Source organism: Ctenocephalides felis, unplaced genomic scaffold, assembly GCF_003426905.1.
Source record: "Ctenocephalides felis isolate EL2017-DRISC unplaced genomic scaffold, ASM342690v1 CF-g0.4_SCAFFOLD_03572, whole genome shotgun sequence".
In the NCBI taxonomy this organism is placed as follows: Eukaryota; Metazoa; Arthropoda; class Insecta; order Siphonaptera; family Pulicidae; genus Ctenocephalides; species Ctenocephalides felis.
In genome coordinates this window covers 46,046,743-46,052,735 of record NW_020539726.1, presented here as the reverse complement: position 1 = coordinate 46,052,735, position 5,993 = coordinate 46,046,743, and the positions used below count along the sequence as shown (strand labels likewise).

Here is a 5,993-nt window from a genome sequence, read left to right as displayed (position 1 = left end):
ATCAATTTTTTCCCAAGTATGACAAAATGTTCAGAAACCTCTAAAACGTTTTCAGATTTTCAATTTCGATTTTTGGACGATTACAATGACTTCTTACTAACCCTAAAGGAAGGTCATTATAGCACTTTTAAAAAAATTTGTATTTTGAGTTCCCAATAAAAAAAAACGATATTTGTTGTTCAAAATTATTAACTACAACAAACACAATTCGCAACTTGTATTTCTGGAGTAAAAAAAAGTGAGCAAAGTAATAAAAAATACTTATAAAAGTTTAAAATTAATAAAAATTATTAAAATTAAAAAAATACTCAAGAATCTTTTACATTGTGTGTATGTATCTATTTTTGCAGAACTTTTGCTAAATTTTCAGTCTTATATGATAAATGTATGTATAGATTTCGTAAATTTATGAATTTCAATATTTTTTGTCATTTTTTCAATTGTATTTTCATAATTTCCATTTGAACCTCATTTTTTAATAGTTAATTTGATAATAGTATAATTTTAAATAAAGAAATGTACATTTAAACGAAAAAATGAGGTCCAAAGGTCAAGTTGTCTTCAAAAATGGATTAATGGACTCTTTTTGATTTATTTTGGAAAATCTGATTTTTGTGTTTTATATACATATATTTTACCAAAAAAATATCCCAAGTACGATATAATTACTAACGCAATTAGAACATTTGCACAACTTTGGTGGCTTGTATTATAATTACAAAAAATAAATTTTAATTAAAAGAATACGTTAAAATAAATAGCGTTTAATACTGTATATAATACATAAAATACTAAAATACTAGCAAAAAGTACCCGCCCGAAAAAGCTGAAGAAAATGCATGAAAAATGTATAAAAACGGCTGGTCCAATTTCGATAAAACATTTAGAATTTATCAAAAGAATTTAAAAATGGTTATATATAATTATATATATGATTTTGTAATAGTCCATAATTCATTTCCGAAGACATACCAAGTCAAATCCTAATTTATTATCCCTATATATACAAATCCTCATCGTCATTATTCTTACTTAATTAATACTAATTAGAATCACGTTAATTTGTTTAATTCAATAAATTAAAAATTGGTGTTACATTATCGGTAAGTCCTTGCATCAAACCTGATCGTTCGAAATCCTTCCAGAAGTCTTTTCGATGTCTTTGCACTAAATTTTAATTTTATATTTACACGTTAAGAAGTCCCAGACTTCGTTTACATCACTTGAATTTATATTAATTATTAAATATCACTTTGTTTATTAGTAAATTCACTATCATACGAAGTAAGTCCTCGCACTTTCCGGAATCGTCGAGTACACATGTCCACTTTGTCCTTCGAAATACTCAACACCATTGGTGCTGAATTTGTTCAAATTCAAATTCACCATCTCACCTTGCTGCTGCCTGGACACACTGGGAACTTGTCCAAAACCGGCACTGTCCATCACACCAGATTCCAGACTGTCCTGGTTTGTTCTCCTATTCCCCGGACTGGAGATGGGCATCTCGTATTGGGGAACTGTTGAGTTCGTAGACAGACTGCAATTCTCCTCGTCGACGGCCGCCCCAACGGCTCCACTTCCACCAAGATTTGGGGTCAACTTGCACCACGAAGGGGCGGCCGTGTACCGCAGATTCGGCGACCTGTTCAGATCGTATTTGGTGGCCTGGAGGTTCTTGGTTTGACGAAAATTTACAGGATCTGGTAAGAAATATCGGAGTTTGGGCCAGAAGCGCTTTTCGCCCCACAAGACGACTGTGCAAGTACGCAAAAGGATGTCCATGACAGGATCAACACTTACAGCCTCTTGACTGGCTGTGAGAAGTAGAATGATTTTTTGGCGCCTATGCTCTGTACCAATGTTTTCTATGGCGTTTTGCAAAGCACAACGGAAGTCTGTTCTTGACCATTCGTTGTGCAAAAAGTCATGTGATATAATTAGTATCAAACGTTTAGCTGAGTTTGTAGCGTTTCTGATACTATCACCCACGCAGTTGGTGTGGACGTCCCTATAGTGCAAACATATGGTGTTATTAAACCGCTCCAAGTTGTCTCCTAACACCCTGTTAGCCAAATTTTCATCACGCCTCGAATACACAACATAAGCATCATACAATTTATTTTTATCATGATTCAAATTACTCTTGGTCAGTCTGATGCCGTACCTGGAGTGCGCCCACAGCCTTACATCTTGTCTGAACACAAACACCAAAGACAGCAATAAAGCTACAAATATTACGGAAACTATAATAGCTGCTAAAACTGGTATCAAACCTGTTTCCGTCGGCAGGATGGTACGTTTAATCTCCTTTAACCTCTGGGTACTAACTTCTGGTTCAACGGACGTCTTGACTTGGCAACTTTTAACTTTATCAACTACCGTAATTTTAGTGGCAGTGCAATAAACTTTAGTCAAATCCGTACCAAGTTTTTGCAACCTTGATATAGTTTCTTGTAGGTAGTCGCAATCTTCGCAACTGAAATAGTTATCTTGGATCTTCAACTGGCCTGCGAATTCTTCAGGTATTTTTACATCCTCGATTTTGTTGCCGTCCAAAGATAACACCTCGAGGTTCACCAGGTTGTCGAAAGGTGTTGTTAGTGACTTTGTTTAAACCATTGTTGTCTATGTAAAGTTTGCGTAAATTTTGCAAACGCAAAAACTCATGTCCTTTCAAAGTTTTGATATTATTATCCTCCAAGTGCAAAACTTGCAAAGATCCAATACCGTTAAAAGTTTTATTCTGCACGCTCCTCAAATTCGTGTTATTCAAATACAAAACTTTAAGTTTCTTCTTACCGATAAAAGCATGGTTGTCCAAACTCCTGATATCGTTACCATCTAAATAATTTCAGTAGCGTCCATCGGCATATTTTCCGGAACATTTGTGTAACCAGCATTGGAGCAATCGACTATATTGCTGCTCCAGGCATGGTTGTGGTAACATTTGCACCTGTCAGGACACTGCATTTTACAATCACAAGCATCAAAATCACAACAATGGCACAAAGCAAAACAATGGTTCTCGTATTCGCACAAAAAGTCTTCAGATTTTAATTCCACAAGAGGACGACTTTGTCCGGATTTGGAGTGCGCCAATTCGCACTGCACTGCGTCCAAATCAGCAATATCTGGATACTGGCGTAGTTTGGTCAGTTTTTCAGTGTGTAGTAAAAATTCCATGGAGCAATCGCAGTAGAAAGGATTGTTGCTGATGTAGAAACTTGGTAAAACTTTGTTGTCAGGTACAGTGTTTAAACCAAATGACGCTAACTCGAATTTTCGTAGCTTATTCTCGTACAATACGACTTTTTCCAGGTTACTTTTGTTCAAAAACGTACCAGCTTCCACAAATTCGATACCATTATTGTTCAGGAACAAAGTTTCTATGCTATCAGGCACTGCAATCTTTTTAACCTCTGTTAACTTGTTGAAACTAACATCTAGCATTTTAATTTTCAACATTTGTTTCAAACCATAATAGTTACCAAGTTCAGCAATTTCATTATTATGCATATCCAACCACTCCAAACTACTGGGCAAATGACTATAATCAAAATTGTTCAATCTGTTGTCCGAAACATTCAACCAAACTAAACCTGGTAAATTCGTAAAACTGCCACTGATGTCTTCCAAAAAATTACCATCCAGTCGTATAGCTTTTAAAGTCGGATTCAAACCAAAAGCACCTTGTTCAACATACCTGATTTTGTTGGAAGCCAGATTTAAAACTTGCAAATTCGGCAAAGACATAAAGGAGTCTCTTGTGATGTTAGTGATTAAATTATCAACAAGTCTTAAACCGAAAAGTTGATCCAAACCTTCAAACGACGTGTTGACAATGTGTCTAATACTGTTTTTGCCCAAATCCAAAGATTTTAGGTAATGTAGTTTGCCCAAACCACTTGGAACTTCTTCCAGCAAATTGTCGTTAACACTCAGGTCGTGCAAGTTGGTCATATTTTCAAAAGCTTGTTCATCAATAGTTTTGATCAAATTACCATCTAAAAATAATTGGTTGAGCACGTACAAACCGCTGAAAAACTTGGCGTCGATTTGGTTGATGCGATTGAAACTTAAAGTCAACGCGTGCAGATTTTTCATTTGTCCAAAAGTTTCAGGTTGTATAAATCTATTAAATTATGTTCCAAAGATAAAATTTGTAGACTGTACAAATCTTTAAACACAGAATTATCCAGTTTTGTCAACTGATTTGATGATAAATTCAAAACTACAAGCCTGATGAGTCCTGAAAACGTGTCCTTGTTCACCCAAGCGCTGGATAATTCATTTTTGGATAAATCTAAAATTTGTAAACGGTCCAGACCTTCAAACAAACCTGGTGCTAAGGCTTTTAATGAATTGTTTTGCAAATAAATTTGTCCTAAATCCCTGGAGTACTGGAACAACTCTGGTGGTAAAGCCACCAGCTGGTTGCAACTCATGTTCAAAATTTGCAAACTAGTCAAACCAACAAATGATCTATCTTCGATGATGTTTAGGTGATTTTCTTGCAAAAGTAATGTGTGCAGATTTCTTAAACTAGTCAAACCATTATCAGGCATTCTGGTGTAATCGTTGTGGCTTAAATCCAAGACTTCCAGAAGGGTGTTGCAAGTTTTTCCAGGATTATGTGGTCCTTGTCCGTAGTCAGAAAAACTTAGTTGTGCAATGTCTTGTAACTTGTTGTGTGACAGGTTTAGGTTTTGCAAACTGTACAAAGGACAGAATATATCTTGCGGCAAAGACCAGATGTTATTTTCCGCCAAATTCAGCTTCTGCAGTTCATTCAAACCCTTCAAACTATTCTCATGAAACTCCATAGTCATCACAGACCAATCGATATTATGCGTCTTCAGCGACAAACTTTTCAAATCCCTCAAACTCGAAAAAATCATCGACGGCACATATCGAATCTTGCACGACTCGATTTGCAAGTCTTTTAACTTTTTGAAGGCACCCAAAAAATCATTTTTGGTCTCCAGACTGCTCTCGAAAAACAGCACATCGGAACATTGGAGTCTGATGGTGCCGATTTTGGACATCTGGTGTTGACTTAGATTGCTCAAAAGCGTTTCGGCACTTGCAATGGTACGTAATTGACAGAATAATTGATTCGGGGCTTGTTGTTGCTGGTCATCAGACATGACAACATCTTGGTCTCTGTATATTTCACAACCACTTGGAACCAGGTCGACGGAATTGGTGAAAGATCTTGAGGATTGGGGTAAGGATAACACAGAAGTAAGGGATAATAGAAATATCGTGGTGAACATTTTGAAATTTGACATTTTTTGGGTTGTTTGGAGGTCAAATGCACATATTTGAGTGAATTTGTTGAATACACTGATAATCCAGTAAAATTTAACACACAATCTTCATTTTAGTAAATCTTCGGTTTTAACACTTTTTAGGCACAGTGTACACTTTTTGTAACACACAAATGTTCACAAAACAAATTTGAATTTAAATTTGACGCCAAAAAACGTTTAACACTTAAGCTGCAAACTTCACGCAAGTCCGTTGATCAACTGTCAAAGTCAATTAGATCTAATTAACGCATTAAACTAATAATGGTAATTTTTTCCTACGAATTCAACAGATAGTCCAAATGTAATTAACAAAATCGTAATTTTTTTTTAAAAACAATTTTAAATTTAAATTTGACGCCAAAAAATTTAAGTTAACTTTCACACTTAAGTTGACGCAAACTTCACGCAAGTCCGTTAATCAACTGTCAAAGTCAATTAAATAAAATTATAACAGTTTTATTAAGATAAAACTTTAATAATATTATAATTGTTGAATTTTGGTTTTTAACGACTTTCTGAAACTCGTAACACCAAAAATTCAGCAAAAAGTTCTTTGCAAATTAAAAATGCAATTTGAATTTTTGACACGAAAAATTTAAACACTTGTGTTGCAAACTTCACGTTAGAACTTCAAATGTTTACTAAATCAAACCTAAGCAGTTTTTTAGGTTATTTTAA

The 5,993-nt window shown here is 34.9% G+C and overlaps 1 pseudogene; it reads right to left on the bottom strand.

The window, feature by feature from the left end:
- Positions 1-1,275: 1,275 nt before the first annotated feature.
- Positions 1,276-5,279, bottom strand: LOC113388602 (annotated as a pseudogene).
- Between the last annotated feature and the right edge of the window lie 714 nt (positions 5,280-5,993).